This window comes from Podarcis bocagei, assembly GCF_964188305.1.
Source record: "Podarcis bocagei genome assembly, chromosome: 6".
NCBI classification, from domain to species: domain Eukaryota; kingdom Metazoa; phylum Chordata; class Lepidosauria; order Squamata; family Lacertidae; genus Podarcis; species Podarcis bocagei.
This window is the reverse complement of record NC_138130.1, coordinates 96,706,810-96,730,083: the sequence shown is the minus strand read 5'-3', so window position 1 is coordinate 96,730,083 and position 23,274 is coordinate 96,706,810. Positions and strand designations below refer to the sequence as shown.

The 23,274-nt window shown below is 45.6% G+C and overlaps 1 long non-coding RNA gene across 1 annotated transcript in view; it reads left to right on the top strand.

Moving 5' to 3' along the window:
* Nucleotides 1–23,274, top strand: part of LOC308588873 — a 341,196-nt gene that overhangs the window by 207,413 nt on the left and 110,509 nt on the right. The window contains exon 2 of the long non-coding RNA XR_014008954.1: nt 2,451–2,545. This is a non-coding gene — a long non-coding RNA (uncharacterized lncRNA). The remainder of the gene's footprint in view (nt 1–2,450; nt 2,546–23,274) is intronic.

The window sequence follows — 23,274 nt, the reverse complement described above, 5'->3', positions numbered from 1 at the left end:
CTTCAGGTGTAATAATGTGTGATAGACCCCCTGGAGGAGACTTGCCATAGTTGACAGGGCTGAAACTAATAGGAGTCAATAACGGGATGAGCCTTGGTTGGGTGAGGACAGGATTCTCCAAATCCGATGGGACAAAGAAAAAGTAATGGCAGATCTCTTATCCCACCTTTATCTTGGTATGCCCCGCGGAGGACCTTAAGGTCCACAAATGACAACATTTTGGAGGTCCCAAGTCGCAAGGTGGTTAGATTGGTCTCAACTAGGGCCAGGGCCTTTTCAGTACTGGCCCCGACTTGGTGGAATGCTCTGTCACAAGATACTAGGGCCCTGCGGGACTTGAGATCTTTCTGCAGGGCCTGCAAGATAGAGCTGTTCCACCTGGCCTTTGGTTTGGACTCAGTCTGACCCTTATGTTTCCCTCCTTTTGTTCTATGGGCTACTTTTGAAATGAGGTTGCATTTTAAATTGCATTTTAACCTGTATTTTAAATTGCCCCCCCCATTATCTTTTTATTGTACTTTTAATGGTGTTAGCCGCCCTGAGCCTGGCTCTGGCCGGGGAGGGAGGGGTATAATAAATTATTATTATTATTATTATTATTATTATTATTATTATTATTATTATTATTATTATTATTCTCCTTACACCCACCTTCACCAAAGCGATGGAGAGGGGAGAGGGCTGGTTAGGTGACAGGATTCACCTCTCATCGGTGCCACCCTTTGTTAATTGTTGCTATAGACAAGAGGGCTGTGTATCAAATATCACAACATTATGTAACTGAGTTTTGTGAACTGTCTTTCCCACACACTTTTGAGGTGTGCTCACTTCACACACAGAGATGTACGTTCAAATACACCCAAGTCTTGGGAGGCCCACAATCCTATAGTAAGATCCACAAAGATGCGCAGCGTAGGGTGCAGCAGATCTCTGGCTCAGCTAGCTGATTCCCAGCCCTGGCTCAGCCAAATATTCACTGGTGTAACTTGCTCATCCCAGCTTAGGTGGCTAAGCCAAGGCCAGTGTAAGTCCAAAAAGGGGGGACATTCTGGAAGGGGCTGGAGAGGACTTAGACTGGATCCTCAGCTCATTCAGTTCCATCATGTGGCCTGGCAACATGACTTTGAACACTATTTTAAAGATTTGTTTTCCCTCTGCCCTGGTTAGACAGAGCAGCGGCAGCAGCCCCACTGCTGAATGGGGTTTTGATTTGGTGCAACTTTACGCCAGCTTAAAATTACACGGGCTTAGTTTAGACCTGCTTCTTTGGCACAGGGTTGCTCCCTTAGAATTTGTCTGTCACAGATGGAATCACATTACTGAAGTGCTAATAACTACCGTATTTTTTGCCATATAGGACGCACTTTTTCCCCTCCAAAAATGAAGGGGAAATGTGTGTGTGTGTCCTATGGGGCGAATGCAGGCTTTCGCTGAAGCCTGGAGAGCGAGAGGGGTCGGTGTGCACCGACCCCTCTCGCTCTCCAGGCTTCAGGAAGCTCTCCACAAGCCGTGGGAGACCAGCGGGAAGTTGCGCCAGTCTCCCAAGGCTTGCGGAGAGCTGCCTGCATCCCGAAGCCTGGGGCGCGCTAAGTAGCACGCCCCGGGCTTCGGGCAGATATCCGCAAGCCTGGGGAGACCGGCGCGACTTCCCGCTGGGCTCCCTAGGCTTGCGGATAGCAGCCTGTTCTGGGGGCTGGGGTCGGGGGAAGCTCGGGCTTCCCCCGCCCCAGCCCTGCCCCTGGGGGGGAAATAAAAAAAAATCTTTATCCCCCCCCCCAAACTAGGTGCGCCCTATGGGCCGGTGCGCCCTATGGGGCGAAAAATACGGTAAATGATCAACATTCACCTGCAAAGATCTCCCGCTGACAATGATAAGAAAGGAAGATGTACCATGCAAAACGTGCACCTTTCGCTTGAAAGCCAAGGTCCAAAGGCATCACTCTCAACCCACTGCCCACAGGTAGAACGCAACATCAGCATCTTTGAAACTATTTGCTGATTTCCAAACATAATCCATAAAGGGGAACCAGAGGCTCTAATGGATACAACATTAATATAATCATAAAAACAACATTACATTAATTAGAACTTTGTAAATGCAGTAATTAAGATATTCGGGGACAGCTGTCTTGCCTGTCCCCAAACATCCCTGAGAAATCTCCCAACACTACTTACTTGAGAGCTGTCATCTGTCCAGTTTCTGGGAGAACCATCTGTTGGCGTTTTTTCAATCTTGGCTGGCAAAGAAGATTCAAAGAAATGTGTCTAAACTCTTCTTTTACGAGAATAACAAAGGGAGCAAAATCCCATATCTGCAAAACCCCAGTTGCATGGCGGGTTCCTGCCTCCCGCCAGTGGAAATAAAGACACATGACACCATTATTTTAGGTTAATGGGCTAAAATTGGCCACAACTTTGTTGGTTACAGGTAAAGAGCAGTATTGGCTTAGACCAGTGTTTCCCAACCACTGTTCCGCGGCACACTAGTGTGCCGCGAGATGTTGCCTGGTGTGCCGCGAGATGTTGCCTGGAGGGAGGCGGGCGAGTCGGGTGGCGAGAGGCGGGGCGGCGGCGGCGAGGAGAGGCCGCCCAGCGCGGGGCTCTCGCCGTCTGCCTGCCTGGCTGCCTGCGAGCTCGGCGGGCAGCGCCTCCGTCCGCAGCGCCCGCCTCGCGGCTCTCATTCCCTGCCCCTGCCAAAGCTCACCCAGCCAAGCCGCGCTCTCCTTCCTGCCTCGCTTTGCTGCCTCCCCCCCCACCCCCAAAGCTTGGAGGTTCCCCGGCAAGGGGGAGGAAAAAAATTGAAACTTACACTTTCGTGCGTCCCTCCCGGCGTGACGCTGCGCGCTGACGTCACGGGGCTGTAATGGTGGTGTGCCTCGAGATTTTTTTCATCAAACAAGTGTGCCTTTGCCCAAAAAAGGTTGGGAAACACTGGCTTAGACATTGGTCCTAACCAACTATCCAGCTTCAGCCTGTTTGCTTCAAGGGTTAATACCAGCAGGGGGAGCCCTGCTGATGCACATCAACTAGGAACTCCACCGGGGTCACCGCTCGGGTGCGCGCTTTAGGCCCTGGCCTCCATAGGCTTCGGACGAGGTCACGCCCCCCGGAATCCTTTACCGGACTACCCTTCCATATTTGGGGGAGGTGATGGCACTCCCCCCCCAACACATCTACATAACAATACCCCTACCAATGCCTAACCGCCAAAACCAAAGGAGTTGTGATGATTTGCTATGAGGTAGGCGAAAAACCAAATGGCCGGTGCCAATTTGCCAAGTGGAAAAAATTCCTACCAGGCCCCTTAACGGCGGCCAACCGAGGTCCATAGCAAGGTCAGAAGGGGAACCTTAAAGGGTGGGCGACAAACCTAGACAGCATCTTAAAAAATAGGGACATCACCTTGCCAACCAAGGTCCGTATATTAAAAGCTATGGTTTTCCCAGTAGTGATGTATGGAAGTGAAAGCTGGACCATAAAGAAGGCTGATCGCCAAAGAATTGTTGCTTTAGAATTATGGTGCCGAAGGAGACTCTTGAGAGTCCCATGGACTGCAAGAAGATCAAACCTATCCATTCTTAAGGAAATCAGCCCTGAGTGCTTACTGGAAGGACAGATCGTGAAGCTGAGGCTCCAATACTTTAGCCACCTCATAAGAAGAGAAGACTCCCAGGAAAAGACCCTGATGTTGGGAAAGATGGAAGGCACAAGAAGAAGGGGATGACAGAGGATGGGATGGTTGGATAGTGTTCTCGAAGCTACCAGCATGAGTTTGACCAAACTGCGGGAGGCAGTGGAAGACAGGAGTGACTGGCGTATTCTGGTCGATGGGGTCACGAAGAGTCGGACACGACTAAACGACTAAACAACAACAAATTTTCCCAATATCGATAGTTCTTTTCCTGGAAATACTTCTTCCAGAAATGGAGGAATATTTGGTGCAGTTGTATACAGAACAACATTTGAGCATCAATCCAGCAAGAGACTCTCAGCTTGCATTTGTCCATTGTATGTTCTCCTCCTCTGATAGCTACATATTCCTGGGGAACCATCCAAAACAGATATTTAGTTGGCAATTTTCAGGCAATTAGGGTGTCGTATCTCTGGCCTGATGAAGTTTCATCTTGAGTTTGCTCCATTCAGTGTGAAATGGGAGCTAAATATAAGATACTTCTCTTCAGGCCTTCACCACAAAATAAGCAAAACCTCTCCACGGAATTAATAGTGGCAGCAATTTCAACCATTGTCTTCCAGTAATAGATTCATTGGACTTTTTATAGTATTGACGCTGACCCGCATGACTCTCCAAGAGTCTGGCTCCATAGTACATTAAAAAAATGAACTATCTGAGTTTCTTAGAGGCTATTAAAAACTGAAAAGCTTATTTTCAGCAGTGTAAAGAGAAGAAGGGTAACTGTAGGTAATTCAAACATTTGTTATAACCTATAGCTTCATGCGGGGTGGGGTCCCTTTGCTAAGTTCAATGTAGAGATGAGTCGTATATTCATTTGATTCCTATTTTAATGAGAACCTACCCAATTTCCACTTCCCAAACCGATGTGTACAAACCATAATATTCTTCAACATTTGCACTTCTCTAAATTTTCCAATGTCGATCCCATTTAAAACATATATTTTTAGAAGTGCTTAATAGGAAAAACTACTTGCAAAAGGGTAGACATTTAAGGCAACAGTAGGTGTTTGGTTCACGTTAATTACCACAATTTCACCATGCAATTGACAATGTATGGATGTAATGAATTTAAGTTGTGTTATTAATCATGTAAGTTTCATAATTTCACCACACTGGACTATGAGATGAATATTGCCGGTTTTTTGCAGAAGGCGAACTGCAGCAGAAAGGAAATAATGGTATATGCCACATACAGAGTAGAATAGAAAACGGTGCCTCAACACAGTCAAAACTGTGATTAATGGGAGTTTGCATTTAATATGAAGTACATCTACAGCTTTGTAATGCAAATGTTTCCCTCAACACTTAACTCTCAAAAGGATTTAGGGGGAACTGAACTCCACCCTGGCGTTGTTGTTGTTGTTTAGTCGTTTAGTCGTGTCCGACTCTTTGTGACCCCATGGACCAAAGCACGCCAGGCACTTCTGTCTTCCACTGCCTCCCGCAGTTTAGTCAAACTCATGCTGGTAGCTTCGAGAACATTGTCCAACCATCTCGTCCTTTGTCGTCCCCTTCTCCTTCTGCCCTCCATCTTTCCCAACATCAGGGTCTTTTCCAGGGATTCTTTTCTTCTCATGAGGAGAACCTGGCAACAACTCCCTACTGGTGTATATAGTCCCCAAAAGTACAGTCCCATAAAGCTCCTGAACCATCCAAGCTGAGGTACATCAACTTGAGAAATTGAGCAGACACAGCACCTCAGCTCTGCTTCGCTTTTATACTTTGATTGCAGCATCTGGGCTTGATGAGGCAGGTTGACCCTCACCTGTACTGAGCCTACTCCAGCTGAGGAATTACAGCTAGTGAGCCCCACCTGGCCAGCTAGTGAGTTGGGCTGTGGGCCCTTGCCTGCCTCAGCTTCCTAGAGCAGGCATAGGCAAACTCAGCCCTCCAGATGTTTTGGGACTACAACTCCCATGATCCCTAGCTAACAGGACCAGTGGTCAGGGATGATGGGAATTGTAGTCCCAAAAACATCTGGAGGGCCGCGTTTGCCTATGGCTGCACTAGGCCTCTGGAAGTAGTACAATTCCCATCATCCCTGACCAATGGTCCTGTTAGCGAGGGATCATGGGAGTTGTAGTCCCAATACATCTGGAGGGCTGAGTTTGCCTATGCCTGTCCTGGAGTGTACCTCCCGCTGCTCCCTACACCTCAGAGCCCACTGTGTTTGAGGAGACAAGGATCCTTCCAGCTCAGGTGATGGGTCTTGCTCCTCTGATTCCCTGCCGTCACCCCGTGAATACTTTTTATACCCCGACTTCTCCACCCACAGCGTGCCCTGGTGTCATGGCTGCACCCAGCGCCGGATTTACATATAAGCTAAATAAGCTATAGCTTAGGGCCCCACTCTCTTGCTACCCCCCCCCCAAAAAAGCAAATAAAATAAAACCTACATACAGCAACAGTGGCAAATGGCTTTAGATACCTATTAGGTCCATAAATGACCATATAGCATATATAAAACACCAAAAACAGTGACAATTTGTTGTTGACAAAGGACAGCTGGACATATAAAGGGCCCCATTACCTTCCGTAGCTTAGGGCCTCGTCAAACTTAAATCCGGCCCTGGCTGCACCCCTCATTGAGATCCTCTTCCCCATTCCCCAATGTATAATTCAGGTACTTGGAATGTGAGTTGTCTTTGTTTTTGCATCAATTAATATTTGTTCAATTCCTAATAACCGATTGGACTTTGATCAATTTCAAGGTTGCTCCCAGCGAAGGCAGCAGGTCACTGGATGCCATGATACTGCAGAGGCAGAATGCTTCCTTGGGAAAGTATATTTCCACTGTTTAATGGCTTGTACACCAAGAGTAATCTGTATCTACGTCCATTTTTTATGAGAACCATTAAGAAAGGTCAGGTTGTTATATTTAGGAAGATACTTTATTTCACCCATTATTCAAAAGGGTTATGTCCAAGCCTCCAGCTTGGCTCAAATCACCAGCCTAAAGCTTTAAACTATGAAGCACCAGTTCAGAAGTCGTACTTTGCACCCTTAAAAGCCCAGAGTTCTTCATCCCAGATGTGTGGGGAACTGCCTGTTTTCTGTTTGCAACTCTTATATCATCATCATCATTTATTATTTATACCCCGCTCATCTGGCTGGGTTTCCCCAGCCACTCTGGGCAGCTCCCAACAGAATATTAAAACCACAATAAATACATCAATCATTAAAAACTTCCCCAAATAGGGCTGCCTTCAGATGTTTTCTAAAAGTCAGATAGTTGTTTATTTCCTTGACATCTGGTGGGAGGGTGTTCCACAGGCCGGGAACCACCACCGAGAAGGCCCTCTGCCTGGTTCCCTATAACCTCACTTCTCACAGGGAGGGAACCGCCAGAAGGCTCTTGGAGCGGGACCTCAGTGTCCGGGCAGAACGATGGGGGTGGAGACACTCCTTCATGTATACTGGGCCAAGGCCATTTAAGGTTTTCAAGGTCAGCACCAACACTTTGAATTGTGCTCGGAAACATACTGCGAGCCAATGAAGGTCTTTCAGGACCAGTGTTATATGGTCTCAGCTGCCACATTCTGGATTAGTTGTAGTTTCCAGGTTACCTTCAAAGGTAGCCCCACGTAGAGCAAATGTCTTCCAATCCATTTGCCCTAAAACCTCCTCGAGAAACTTGCTATGTAACCGTAGAAGAGCAAACATTTGCTTTAATTCTGCTTATTTGGAGTAACAAAATCTGGCACCAGAAGCAATTGTGCGTGTCTGTCCCATAATGATTCCCACCACGTAGAGCGCAATGCAGTAGTCCAAGTATCCAGGAACATCTTGGAGGACCACAAGCTATAGACTATAGACAACTTAGAAGCTTCATTTGCAAGCTGCAAAAGTGTGTGTTTAGATGATATTTGGTGGGGTGGCATAGAATCATAGAATTGTAGAGTTGGAAGGGACCACAATGGTGATCTAGTCCAACCCCCTGCAATGCTGGAATCTTTTGCCCAACATGGGGCTCGAACCCACAACCCTGTTTTGCTTTGTTTTGTTTTGTTTTGTTTTGTTTTGTTTTTAAGAGGGACATACCAACGGTAGCATCAACAGCCTTTCTGTCAAGTTTTATCTATGTATATTTACAGTCAATTTGTTATTTTTAGCAGGTTTATGCCCAAAGTTCCATGTGAAACTTTGGGGGGACATTTTTTTCTAGCTTATTATCTCCAGAAGCCACATTATTGGACTTGCCCACACATCACGAAGCAGGGCTTCTTCTTCACCCGAGCATGGCAGAGGGGAAACAAGCCTTTAAATTAATCATGGGATTGTCGAATCGGAAGGGACCACCAGGGTAATCTAGTCCAACCCCCTCTATACAGGAATCTGTTGCCCATTGTGGTGATTGAACCCATGACTTCATGATTAAGAGGCTCACGCTCTACCAACTGAGTCATCCCTATGTTTTCTGCAAGGTTGCCAGGTCACATGACTGAGATGAATGGGCGTAGAAAATTCAACCTCTCTGGTCCTGCCATGCCCCCAAAACACCCCTTTGGGGGAACTTCCACTGGCCTCAGCTCAGCCAGTTGAGCCCCAGGTGAGCTTAGATGCAATAGGCCTATGGATTTAATGCTGGCAGAGCCTGGCTGAGCCAGGAACCACCTGGCTGAGTCAGAGATCCATTGCATCCCAAATTGCTAAACCTGGGGAACCATGCCATGGGATTGCTCCCTTAGTTCCCTTCTTTGAGGTTTAAAAGCCCAACCCTCTGGCATTTTTTTTTTTTTACCAACAACCAAAATACAGTGAAAACAAACAGTGAAACCTTCCAGGCGACTGATACATTGGGTATACATAATCAATAATAACATATTCAAATCAACCATATGTACAATTCTATATACCTTAATACTCCTCCCTTCACAAGGTTTATTTAACTTTTAACATTTTAATTGCCCCAAATTGTTCAAACCTGCCCAAATAATTCAATACCTTCTTGAACCAATCCTCCTCCTTCTCACTGACCTTAAACCCTTTCATTTTATGTATCTTCACAGTTAGATATTCTAAGATTATAATATTTTTCAATTTTTGGTTTACCCCTAGCTCTTCTGCATTTTTCCAGTTACTCGCTATAACCTGTCTGGCTGCAATTACCATCAATTTTACCCATTTACATTCCGCTTTTGTTTCTAACTCGGTGCTACTCAGGCTAATAAGAACCATTAATTTAGATATTTCCACCTCCCTACCCATAATTCCCGATATTTCTATACCAATTTGTTTCCAGAATTCATTAACTAACGGACGATCCCACCACATATGCCTGTACATTCCCATCACTCCACAGGTCCTCCAACAATTCTTACTTCCAGATTTTGTAATATGATATGACTGTACAGGTGTGTAATACCATTTTTATACCAACTTCAACCCTTGTTCCTGGATTATCCTAGAGGTCGCAACAAAGGGTGGTTGCTGAAAGATTCTTTCCCAATCTTCATCTAAAATCGGTTCCTGAATATCTAGTTTCCAATATTCTTTCAAACCTTCCTTTGGTGAAACCAAAGATTGGAGGAGGTTGATTTGCAACAAAATCTTACTACAGGTGGAGGTACATGTTCCCCGATAAACCAGGGCATTATATTTATGCCCCAGATACCTCGATATTTGTCTACCTTATCGGTTGCGTCGCATAGATTCGCTTTTGTTAGAGCCAGATTTAATGTGTTCCCCTCAAATGTGCTGAACAATAGATTTTCTAATGGTAAAACCTCTGTTTTATGCGCATGTGACAACAAATCAATAGAATCCCTTCATCATATCTTGTTTAATTGTCCTTTATATATTGTGCCCCGATCAAGGATTCTGAGTTCAATCATTTTGGAAACTCTTGCAAAACCACCTGAATCACACCTAGCCTATCTACTCCAGGACATTGATTCTTATAGAACATTACAGGTTGCCAGATTCCTGAATTCAGTTCTTTCATATAAAAGACTTCATGGAATGCTGCATGACTATTAAAATCTAGTAAACTCTATCCACCATCTTTATAATCAAGGCCACAATATGGTACATCTAGAGATTGTATGTAAGGTGAAGGAGAGTATGTGTTGAAATATTTTAGTTGATATTTTAGAATGTAAAATCCTATTTTATTTATTGATTGGTTTTTACCTTGTGGGCTTATAGCCGAATAAAGTATTATCTATCTATCTATCTATCTATCTATCTATCATCTATCTATCTATCTATCTTCCTTTGGTGATTTCTCTTTGTCTAATAACACCTTATACAATTTTGAAACTATTTTGGCCCTATCCGTCCTATATCCTTTCACTAATTCTTCCTCTGGCATTTTAGCCCAAAGTGCCCCTGCAAATAGTCTCTGCACCTCTCTTCAAGCGAATGCATTATACATCAAAGGCAGAGGCATGTTAAATTAATGCACTGTCACGATAGCCAGAATTTCTTTGCCCGTTAATTAGGCCAACTGGCAAATTAAATACCTTGGCTGGGAAACCTGCTATGCAAACTTAATAAATAAATAAAGTAAAGCAAAACATTCCCCACCACCACCATCACCTTTCATGCAGATGTATTGATGTATTGACTAAAAAAAAGTTTTGTCATCCAAAACATAAAATGTTTTCTTAAGAATACAAAGTGTTGGAAAACAGAAGGAACAAATGAATTCCACATTTTGGATTGAAGCGCACACATCAGGCTTAATGTGCTTCTCGGGGTGACTTTCGGCACCATTTTGACTTACATTTCTTCCACCACAGCTCAGAATTTAGACTTGATAACTATTGATTCCAGCCTTGCAACGTTCAGAATAATTAACAAGTGTTTCTTCTCAATCGCCCAAATACTCCCTCATGAGATTTTCATTCTCTATCCCTAGATTTCATCCCAAGCGATATAATGTCCTTTCGTTTGTTACTATGTTATGTATTTTTGTGTTTTTTTAATGTATTCCAAAGCACCCCGTGATCCTCAGATAAAGGGCAGAATGGAAATTTAATGGACAATAATAATAATAGTAATAATAATAAACAGGGGGAAAACTCAGAGTCTGTTGCACATGCCCAAGGGCACTAGTGAATACCTTCAGGGACACCATACTGCTCATGGGGTATGAGGGGACAACCCATGCCTTAGAGTAAACATAAAAGCATATTCATAAAAACCCATTTAAACAATCAGAAAACAACAATGAAACATCTTCCCAAAGCCTGAACATCAGGGCATCACATGCACAACATTACGGTAAAGGTAAAGGGATTCCTGACCATTAGGCCCAGTTGCAGATGACTCTGGGGTTGCGGCGCTCATCTCGCTTTATTGGCCAAGGGAGCCGGCATACAGCTTCCGGGTCATGTGGCCAGCATGACTAAGCTGCTTCTGGCGAACCAGAGCAGCACACAGAAACACTATTTACCTTCCCACTGGAGCGGTATCTATTTATCTACTTGCACTCTGACGTGCTTTCGAACTGCTAGGTTGGCAGGAGCAGCGACCAAGCAACGGGAGCTCACCCTGTCGTGGGGATTCGAACCGCTGACCTTCTGATCGGCAAGCCCTAGGCTCTGTGGTTTAACCCACAGTGCCACCCACGTCTCCTATGCACAACAACATTGGGCCCCCACAATTGCCCTCATGTCAGGTGCAAGAGTCCTATCACATCAAGTTCAGGGGGGGAAGCTATAGCTCAGTGGGGGGGTATCTGTACTTGTGTAACATGGACCACTTATAAACGCCATCTCCAACTCTTCAAAAGATTCCATCAACGGTGTCTATGAAAATTTTTACACATCTCTTGGGAAGACAGGCAAACAAATGCCAGTGTACTGGAAGAAGCAAAGATCCGCAGTGTCAAAGCGATGATTCTCCATCATCAACTTCGTTGGACTGGTCACGTTGCATGGATGCCTGATTATCATCTTCCAAAGGAACTCCTCTATTCTGAACTTAAAAATGGAAAGTGCAATGCTGGTGGTCAACAAAAATGGTTTAAAGATGCTCTCAAGGCAAATCTTTAAAAATATAGTATAAACACTGACAACTTGGAAACACTGGCCTGCAAGCACTCCAACTGGAGAACAGCCTTTACCAAAGGTGTCATGGGCTTTGAAGACACTCAAACTCAGGATGCAAGGGAGAAATGTGCTAAGAGGAAGGCACACCAGGATCAACTCTCTCCTGGAAACCAATGTCCCCACTGTGGAAGGACATGTGGATTCAGAATTGGCCTCCACAGTCACTTACGGACTCATTGTTAAAACCGTGTTTATGGAAGACAATCTTACTCGGCTATGAGGGATCTCCGAAGAAGATCTGCTTGGCAAGAACCAGGTTCATTCCCTGGGTAGGACTGGGGAAGAGTATCTGCAGAAAACTCCAGATTTAATCCTAGATGATTTGGGGCATGGCTTGGACAGACTCCGAGTGGGACGTCCTGCAAAGCCTCTTGTGGTCATTGTAGACAATGCAGAGCTGGACTGACCAATGGCCAGACTCAGCAAAAGGCAACTTTCTATGTTCTTAGGTTCTTATTTGGAGCAGTTCCAAAACCAGAGGTTTCTAAGAACTGGAAATGGTACTGGTTTTGAAAGCTTGCAAATTGCTGTTAGCTTCACATGATTTCTCTCAACTATAAACATTTCCTTTTTCTTTTCTTTTTTTCTTTGCAAATCTATCATTCCATTGATTGTCACACACAAAAAACCACCCACCTCTAAATGCAAACAGAATATGCTACATTCCTCTAAGAGGGGATATGACGAGTCAGTCCGCTCTAAGATGCTGGAAATCTATTTCCACAGATCCTTTCATCTATTCCCGAGTTATACTTTTCGTAAATTAATTATCATTGCTGATACATGCCCAAACTGCTACATTCAGCCGATACAAATCAATGGCAAAATAGATGCTGTGATTAAATGAACAGGCAACACAATGGTGATATGATGAAGCTAGTTTGGAACAGTTTGAAATGCCGTTCTCCTTGCTGCAGACTTCAGTGGTCATAATTAGTGCGGCTCCAGGCCCATTATAATCACAGCATCTTTTTCATATAAGTGAAGCAACATTCATCAACTAAAGCTTTTGTTCATTATTGGCGGGGGTCCATATTAATCAGTGGGGGCTGCGAGCAGGGACACGAGGTTGCAACTTGGTGTACGTGTGTCCATCTTTAAATGGGGAGGGATATTGAGCAGGGCCAGATTTAGTTTTGATGAGGCCCTAAACTACTGAAGGTAATGGGGCCCTTTAAATGTCCAGCTGTCCTTTGTCAAAAACAAATTGTCACTGTTTTTGGCGTTGAATATATGCCCTATGGTTATTTATGTACCTAATAGATATCTAAAGCCATTTGCACATATTGCCATGCAACCAGTCCTTGCAGAATGTTGTTGCTGTTGTTTAGTCATTTAGTCGTGGCCGACTCTTCGTGACCCCGTGGACCAGGGCACGCCAGGCACTTCTGTCTTCCACTGCCTCCCGCAGTTTGATCAAACTCATGCTGGTAGCTTCGAGAACACTGTCCAGCCATCTCGTCCTCGGTCGTCCCCTTCTCCTTGTGCCCTCCATCTTTCCCAACATCAGGGTCTTTTCCAGGGAGTCTTCTCTTCTCATGAGGTGGCCAAAGTCTTGGAGCCTCAGCTTCAGGATCTGTCCTTCCAGTGAGCACTCAGGGCTGATTTCCTTCAGAATGGATAGGTTTGATCTTCTTGCAGTCCACGGGACTCTCAAGAGTCTCCTCCAGCACCATAATTCAAAAGCATCAATTCTTCGGCGATCAGCCTTCTTTATGGTCCAGCTTTCACTTCCATATGCAGAATGTAGGCACCCTATATGTAGAAATGATCAAACCAGTGATATTTTAGGGAGCAGGCTAGCAGGCGGGGCCCATGACTTTCCGTACATCATAGGAGCCTACACAACACAAAACACTGTTGATGCATGTTCTATTTGTTTTTTTATCTTATATTTTGGAAATGTACATCCAGGTTTTTATCCCTTAAAATTTTGGGGGGGCCCTAAGAGAGTGGGGCCCTAAGCTATAGCTTGTTTAGCTTATACGTAAATCTGGCACTGTGTACGTGTGTCCATCTTTAAATGCAGAGGGGAAGAGAGTTAAGAGACGGATGGGCTCACTTGTTCTTGTTTCTTCCTTGGCCTTTTCCATCCACTCTCCTTCTTTGCATAAAAAGGAACAAAAAGGGCCTCAAATCAGCCTGCCTCTGCTGATGGGAGTTGTAGCACAGGAGTTTTAGCTGGTAGCGTGCCAGCATGGGGAAGGCTGGTATGTATCCACATCCAAAATGTCTGCTAGCCTCGCTTCAGTCTTGTGTAAAATGGGTCATGGCAGGGCTGAATATACCAGAAAAGAAGTGGAGAAGGCTCGTGGCTTTTATCACAGCTAGAACGCAACCCACCTGCTATTTTTCTTTGTATTCAAAAGAAAGCATTGCTGCAGAATTTTTCCTCGTTTATCTGAGGTCACTTGTTTCCTCAGATGTGTCATTCCCTGAAGTAACATGACTTTAGCCATGAATAAATCAACAATAGATTAATCTCCATAGGCCGGTATAAAAACAAAACAAAAAAAAAAAACGAGAGGGAGGAAAAAAAGAACACCCAACAACAGAAGAAAACGAACACCACCCAGGAGAAAAGTAAACCATAAATAAAAGAGGAACGTGAACACAGGGAGAAAAATGCAACCAGCAAAAACTCATTAAAAATACATTTATATTAAGGGAAGAAAGAACTCTTGTACACAAAGCAATCTGGCGGAGTTTAAGCAATGCAGATATGACATTCACGGTATTGATCAAAGGGCTTATTTTGTCAGGGAAGTGTGTGATAAATGTTATTCCTACATAAATCCTGCCACTAACAGGACGTTGGGTCTTTCTTTTTTGGAACTCCGTGAGGAGGCTGGTTGACACGCTCAGAGAAAAGAAGTGAAGCCAAGATGTTCAGCGGGGATTCGAGATTAGAGGTGGGCCAAATTCTCGCTTGTTGACTGTCTTCATTAGTACTTGTCATTTCCTTCCCAGTCTCCATCACAGCCAGTGTTCAAAATGCCTCAGAGAATCTTCCGGAAGTGCATGGGCAGCCTGCCTCTAGCCAGTGTGGTGTAGTGGTTAAGAGCGGTGGCCTCGTAATCTGGTGAACTGGGTTCGCTTCCTCGCTCCTCCACATGCAGCTGCTGGGTGACCTTGGGCTAGTCACACTTCTCTGAAGTCTCTCAGCCCCATTCACCTCACAGAGTGTTTGTTGTCAGGGAGGAAGGGAAAGGAGATTGTTAGCCGCTTTGAGACTCCTTCGGGTAGTGATAAAGTGGGATATCAAATCCAAATTCTTCTTCTCCTTCGGCACCTTCTCTTCACACATATGCTGAACTTATCAGTCTACACAGGGAGCGGGAAGGGGCACTTTGCCCTCAGTGGAGAGCCAGTATGGTGTACTGGTTAGGGCAGTGATGGCCAAACTTGGCCCTCCAGCTGTTTTGGGACTACAGTTCCCATCATCCCTGACCACTGGTCCTGTTAGTTAGGGATGATGGGAGTTGTAGTCCCAAAACAGCTAGAGGGCCAAGTTTGGCCATCACTGGGTTAGGGTGTTGAGTTGGGATCTGGGATACCAGGGTTGAAATCCCCACTTGGTCATGAAACTTACTGTGCGGACTTAGAGTCAGTCACTGCTTCTTGGTGGGGATTAAATTAGGGTTCCATATACATCCTCTTTTTCCAGAACATGTCCTCTTTTTCAGGGGTAAAATTTCAGTCTGGCTGGATTTTTCGAATTTGCCAAAATGTCCAGGGGTGCCGGAACGAGCTTCTTTTTTTTAATGTTGCGTATGCAGTACTAGACAACCAAGTGCAAAATATATACATGCCGTGTGAGTTTTGCATGATGCAGAAAAGAACCAAGACCTTGTTTTTGTATAATGCGCCCGCTCCTTCACCACCACCCCCCACTCCAAGCTCTGCCAAATGTGTCCTCTTTTTTGCTCTTCAAAATATGGCTACCCTGGATTAAATGAGGAGGGGAAGAACCATGTATGCCACCTTGAGTGACTTGGCAAAAAAGGTGGGATATAAATGTAACAATTAAATAAATAAATAAATAAATAAATAAATAAATAAATAAATAAACAAACCATAACCCCCAGATTCCCAATTTTCATTTTTAAAAAGTGAGGGGAAGGAGTAAATTTCTAGCATTTCTTAGAGCTTAATGTACAGGCACTATTCTTGGCTGCATGGCATTAAACAAATGTGAGGAAGCCATTCATAAAGAAGCTGTGAGGAAGCCATTCATAAAGATGCAGCTGATAGGATAGGCATGGCCAAACTTGGCCCTCCAGCTATTTTGGGACTATAGTTCCCATCAAGAGGCTCCTTTTCCCTGTTCCCTTGAGAAGCCCAGAATGAACATTTCATGTCAAAACGGAAGGTGGTCAGTGGGTGCGAGTCTACACTTCTTTTTAGATCTATGACTCCACCTAGCTCCTGGCCGCTCCTAGGCACGATAGATCATGCTATGCAGCAGGGCCAATTCATATTTTCCTCTCTTCAACCCATCTCTCATGTAGCAGTGGCGGGCTTTAAGCTTTCCAGCCAGACCTCTACCATTGCACGTTTGTACAAGGGTCCTTCCAAGTTGCCCTAGCTATCTACAGTGGTGCCTCGCAAGACGAAATTAATCCGTTCCGCGAGTCTCTTTGTCTTGCGATTTTTTCGTCTTGCGAAGCACAGCTATTAGCGGCTTAGCGGCTTAGCGGCTATTAGCGGCTTAGCGGCTTAGCGGCTATTAACGGCTTAGCGGCTATTAGCGGCTTAGCAGCTTTAAGAAAAAGGAAACAAACTCGCAAGAACTCGCAAGATGTTTCGTCTTGCGAAGCAAGACCATAGGGAAATTCGTTTTGCGGAATGACTCAAAAAATGGAAAACTCTTTCGTCTTGCGCGTTTTTCGTCTTGTGAGGCATTCGTCTTGCGAGGTACCACTGTACCTGAATCTACCTCTCTTTTAAATCAGAACCAGTGAAGGCGGTGAAGGTCCTGTGTGAGTGCCTGGAGGAGGTTGGAGGATGGATGGTGACTAACAGATTGAGGTTGAATCCTGACAAGACAGAAGTACTGTTTTGGGGGGACAGGGGGCAGGCAGGTGTGGGGGACTCCCTGGTCCTGAATGGGGTAACTGTGCCCCTGAAGGACCAGGTGTGCAGCCTGGGAGTCATTTTGGACTCACAGATGTCCATGGAGGTGCAGGTCAATTCTGTGTCCAGGGCGGCTGTCTACCAGCTCTACCTGATACGCAGGCTGAGATCCTGCCTGCCCGCAGACTGTCTCACCAGAATAGTGCATACTCTAGTTATCTCCCCTTGGACTACTGCAATGCGCTCTACGTGGGGCTACCTTTGAAGGTGACCCGGAAACTACAACTAATCCAGAATGCGGCAGCTAGACTGGTGACTGGGAACAGCCGCCGAGACCATATAACACCGGTCTTGAAAGACCTACACTGGCTCCCAGTACGTTTCCGAGCACAATTCAAAGTGTTGGTGCTGATCTTTAAAGCCCTAAATGGCCTCGGTCCAGTATACCTGAAGGAGCGTCTCCACCTCCATCGTTCTGCCCGGACACTGAGGTCCAGCGCCGAGGGCCTTCTGGCGGTTCCCTCACTGTGAAAAGCCAAGCTATAGGGAACCAGGCAGAGGGCCTTCTCGGTAGTGGCACCCGCCCTGTGGTACGCCCTCCCATCAGATGTCAAAGAGAAAAATAACTACCAAACTTTTAGAAGACATCTACTCCACAGGTGGTAAACACAGATGTTGTCAAACCAGCATCCGTTCAGGGCTGCCCCGAGTTCAAGTCAAGTCAAGTAACCTTTATTGGCATCACATAAGTACATTCAGAATACAGTCAGAATAGATAGGCCATTGCGATCTCGTCACCACCCCAAGGGCGCAGTCACCCACCAAAGGGCAGAAGAGGCAAGCAATCCACTTCATCTCTGTGGGTTTCCAGCAGGGGCAGGATCCTGTAGCATACTTCGGCGACAAAAAACCAAATAGAAGAACTTAGCTACCGTCTTGGTGAGCTCCTGGTCTCTCCCCTGTAATAAGAAGCACATAACCTCCGTCTCTGGTTTCCATGTTGGAATACGTAGATGGTCTAGAAACTGTTGGCGGAGATCATCATACATTTTACATTTAAGGGCCATGTGAGCTAGAGTTTCCACCAGGTAGGCATTGCACAGGCAGATTCTATCTCCTTCTGCCAAACCCGCAAACCTACCCCAAAGGAGGTTAGAAAGATTAGAATTGAACCTAGCCAGCGCACAGCAACTTACTGTAACAACTTCATGGTGAGTTCCGGCACCTATTTTTCTTGGGAAAAAGCACTGCTCCTAAGAACTATCAACACCCTTAACAGAGTTCTTTGGGGGAAGCCAGGACTGTTTAAAGTGGTTTCAGAGCTCTGGTGGGCACCACATAGGGGACCTCTGAATAAGGAAAGAGAGAAGAAGAAGAGTTTGGATTTGATATCCCGCTTTATCACTACCCAAAGGAGTCTCAAAGCGGCTAACATTCTCCTTTCCCTTCCTCCCCCACAACAAACACTCTGTGAGGTGAGTGGGACTGAGAGACTTCAAAGAAGTGTGACTGGCCCAAGGTCACCCAGCAGCTGCATGTGGAGGAGCGGGGAAGCAAACCCAGTTCACCAGATTACGAGTCCACCGCTCTTAACCACTACACCACACTGGATGTAGGAAGCAGCTGAGACAGAGTTGCCGAGGAAGCCATGGGCAGGAGTGAGGCTTCTACAGATTCGAAAGAGTGAGGAACTAGGGGGCAATGAAAAGAAAGATGGAAGCAAGCCAGCTGGGAAGGTACGCTGGGGCTGACAGCAACTTGCCTGCTTGGCTCCAGCACATCTTTATCACCACATTTCCATATATATCCCCACCATCTGGTGAGCATCTCCCTAATTTAATAATATTGATGGAGTTTCTCATTACTTTTGCGACGCCCAATAAACCACAGGATATTCCGGTGAAATTGGCAGGACTGGATCTCTGCGTCTCCGGAGGCAGGTAAACGAAGCAAATGAAAGCTGGCATCCGAGAGAGAAAACACTCAAAGCGGAGGCCCCGAGCGCTGACAGAAGAGGATGGAGAGCTTCAAAGTACCTCTTTGCACCGGAAAGACCTGATTTACTTCATTTCTTGGAAGTTTAGACAGAGTCTCTGCAAAATAAATAAATAAAGGGCCCGTCAATGTTGCTTTTCTGTTGTAACTGACGTGGTGTCCTAATTCTTTGCTTTGCTGAACACTGCTTTGGCTTTTTTAGAACAGAGAATAAACTAACGTCTGATAAAAAAGAAACTAGGAACAATAAGATGCCAACATAGGAAAACGCTTCACGGTCAGAGCACTGCAGGGCCGGGCTGCCCATAAGGCAGCTTGATGCAGCCACCTCAAGTGGTGGAAACCTGAGAGGCTGCACCCCTGGGGGTGTCCTGCCCACCCTGCCACCACCAGAGAAGAGGCAGCAGCACCATTTTCTAGCAAGGTCTCGTGAGATCTCACCAAAATCTCACACAACCTCACCCAAATCTCATAGCCTGCATGAGATCTCATGGCAGGATTTTGGTGAAAATTCGCTTCAGGCAGAACTTTATTGAAGCATTGCCCCTGGAGAACTGGTTTATCAAGCTCAGTACAGTAGTACCTCGAGTTACAGGTGCTTCGGGTTACAGACGATTCAGGTTACAAATGCCGCTAACCCAGTAATATTACCTCGGGTTAAGAACTTTGCTTCAGGATGAGAACAGAAATTGTGCTCCGGCAGCGTGGCGGCGGCAGGAGGCCCCATTAGCTAAAGTGGTGCTTCAGTTGCAGGTTAAGTATGGACCTCCAGAACGAATTAAGTTCTTGACCCGAGGTACCACTGTATTGTCTACACCAGGTGTGCACTGAAACTCCGTCCTGGGGCTTCTCTGGCTGGCTCTTGAGACTGTCCCTCCTTGACCCTCCTCCTCCTCCATGTTCTCCTTGACTGTTTTTGCTTGGGGTGAAATGTGTCCTGTAGCGGAGATAGAGAAGCCGGGGGGGGCATATGTCGGCCCCCGGAACTGGCATAAGCCAACCTTGCTTTATCTGCATCTCTGCCGCAGACTGCACATATATCCCTGAATTCTACTGTATCAGGATGTGGTGGGTTTTTCATTCCTTACCCTTGACACACACAAAAACCAAAAACAAATCCCTGATAGATTTTGCATCTGAGAAGAACCGGAACCGATCCTTCCCATCTGTGGCAAGTTGGCATTATCGAGCAAAGGTTTTCTCCCTGCATTTAATTAGCAATAATGCTGCAGCCATTATGCATTTTGGTCAAGGCCCGGCTCACACACACACACACACACACACATACACACACACACTCCCCTGGCCTGGAAAAGGAGCTGTTGACGAAAGCTCTTGATAAGCATATATATCTAAGAGGCTCATTGGGGACAAAAATCAATGGTATAAATATTTACCAAGGCTTAAGGTGTGTAAATCATAGACCTTCCAGGGGAACAGAGTCTTCCTGTCAAACACTCTCCTTATTGATTACGGTTCGGACATTAATGCTTTCTTCCACTTCTGGCAATAACAGGAGCAGGCACTAGCGAGGAACAGTTACTTTGAGCCATTAATTAAAAAAAAGATCTGAAATATTTAAGCAGCCATCTCCTTCCAGTCTCAACTCAGGAACAATCAGATGCAATAAATATTGGTGCATGCTTCAAGTGGTGAGAGGTTCCAAAGGTCAGCCTGAGCCAGGATTCGGTTTCCTGTGGATGTGAGAGCATAAGAGAGTTTTGGTGTCTTCATAACCCTGGTTTTATTTAGAAATAAGTGGGAGTTCTACTGCTGCCTTCCCTAACTTGGTACCCATCAGATATTTGGACCTACAATTCCCATCATCCCTGTCCATTGCCATATTGGCCGGGGCTGATGGGAGTTGGAGTCCAACAACATCTGAAGGGCACATTGTTGTTGAAGGCTGACCTACTGGGAACTTTATTGAAACAAAGAAAGAGATTCCTTGAACAACCTCAAAATTATTAGCTGTGAGAGCATGTGGCTGTTTTTCTTAAATGTTTGGCTGTTCATTTTTAATCATCGTATTTTACTGTTTTATTATTGTGTGCTGACGCAGGCTCCTGTAGAAGGGAGGGAGGGAGGGATAGAAAAATAATAATAATAATAATAATAATAATAATAATAATAATAATAATAATAATAATGCTCAACAAAGATTCAGGAGCAGTCCATACAGATGCCACATGGGCACATGTGCTGGAGAGGGTTCCTCCGCCACTGCAAAGATTCAAACCACAATGTCTGAACCCAGGACCGGACCGTCCATGAGGCAGACAGAGGCAAATGCCTTGGGTGGTAGAATCCCATAGGATAGTGCCCCTGCAGAAATGACAGCATTGCCTTCTGGTGAGATCTTGAAATTTTGCCTCAGGTGGTGAGATAGGCTGGGCTGTTCCTGCCTGAACCCCATCCTCACCTTTTCCAAACAGACATGCAGATTTGTCCCTCCATCTGGTTGTATCGAAACGAAAACTTGCCAGCCAGCAAGAGGAAAGGATCCGGCATGCAGGAGTGTGAGTGATCAGAGCAATACGGCCTGCGATGTAGCTAGAAGCGTCTTATTGTCTGTGGATTAATGCTGTCAAGATGTTACAATAAGAGCTTTGCTGTAAGTGATGAGCTCCTATGAAAGAGTACCATTTTGGCTTTCTCTTTCCATTCAGTCTAACAAAGTAACCTACATAAACAGGCTTCTAAATTAATTAGCAGTGTTGTACAACAGCCCCCCAAGAAGCATCGTTTTCCCTCTCGGGGATCCTGAAAAGGGATGAAAAGAGATTATACTGTTCTTCCCATTTCCCATGCTTGTAGCTATTTTCTTGTAATTCTGGCTGACTGATTAATAACTAATTTCAGTTCTGAGCTCTGTTGCTTTTCAGGATCAGTTCAAGATGCTGGAGATGACCTACAAGCTTCCAAATGACCCAGACCTAGCACAATCCAAGAGATCACATCCACTCACATGTTCCATCACAAATGTCAATTAAAAAATGCCCTCTTAATCTTATCATCCAGGGCATCCTTCATCAACCTAGTGCCCTCCAGATGTTGTGGACCACCACCGATGATGGAAGTTGTTGTCCAAAACATCTGAAGGGCATCAGGGTGGTGAAAGCTGGTGTAGGCTGGTCTAGGGACAGTCAGGACCACAAGACAATACAGTGGTACCTTGGGTTACATACACTTCAGGTTACATACGTTTCAGGTTACAGACTCCGCTAACCCAGAAATAGTACCTCGGGTTAAGAACTTTGCTTCAGAACAGAAATCATGCTCCAGCAGCGGGAGGCCCCATTAGCTGAAGTGGTGCTTCAGGTTAAGAACAGTTTCAGGTTAAGACCGGACCTCTGGAACGAATTAAGTACTTAACCCGAGGTACCACTGTACAGAAATTGTCCTTCTGAAACCTTGTACTCTCCAGATGTTTTGGACTACAACTCCCATCATTCCTGACCATTGACCATGATACACACACACACACACACACACACACCTCCATCCAAACAAGGAACAAGCATGATGAGAGCTGAAGGATACGTTCCACCCAGGCAAAAGAATTCAGGCTGCAAAGCCAATAAGGTGTGGGGTATGACCTGAGGAGAGGGGTGTGGCCTAGGGAAAGAGGTGTGGCCTAGAAAGAATTCCTTTGACCATAGGGTCTAAGCTTCTCTACTCATTGTCAGAATGTTTTCCGCGGTCCCCGCCTGGTTGCCCAGGAAAGCATAAAGACAAAGAAAAGTTTCTTAGAGTTCTTTTTTATTTCAAACTTTACAGAGAGAGGCTGTAGAACCCAGCCTCTTGGATAATGGCATTGTCCCGAGTGAATCTCCACCCCACTTCTCTCCCACTTCCTCATTCGTCATCATCACCTCCTCTACAGGTGCCACTCAGTGCCCCCTGTCTTCAAGCTCTTTGCTCTCCTACTTTTAAGGCTCACCAGGTTCTGGGAGATGGTGGGTCTGGAATGCTTTCTAGTGACAACGTGACAGCCAGCTGCTGCTCCAATTCTCCCTGATCCTCTTCTCCCATTATTTCCCAACTTTTACCCTCATCTGCCTCTGAGCTGTGACCTCCTGCAAACCACTGCTGTAAATCTATACTGCCTTCCTCTTCCTCCTCCCTGGAAGGGTCAGGATGGGGAGTCGGTCTCCACCACTCCTCCTCTACCCAGTTCCTGGCACTCATGGGCCCTGGGCAGGCCAGTGTACAGCGATGTACATTGCTGAAAAGACTGCTGATAGCAGGCAGACTGTCTTTCAAGGAGGCTTTCCAGTATTACTCGCCTTCTCCACCGAGGAACCAACTTTGCTTTGATTCATCTCTATCTTGAAGGATGTGCAAACACCTTGAAATTCATCTCATATGCCAAGAAACAAAAAACACATCCTATTGGTTGGAACATTGAGTGGCCCTTTGGGATTGCAACCATCAAAGAATAGCTAAGCC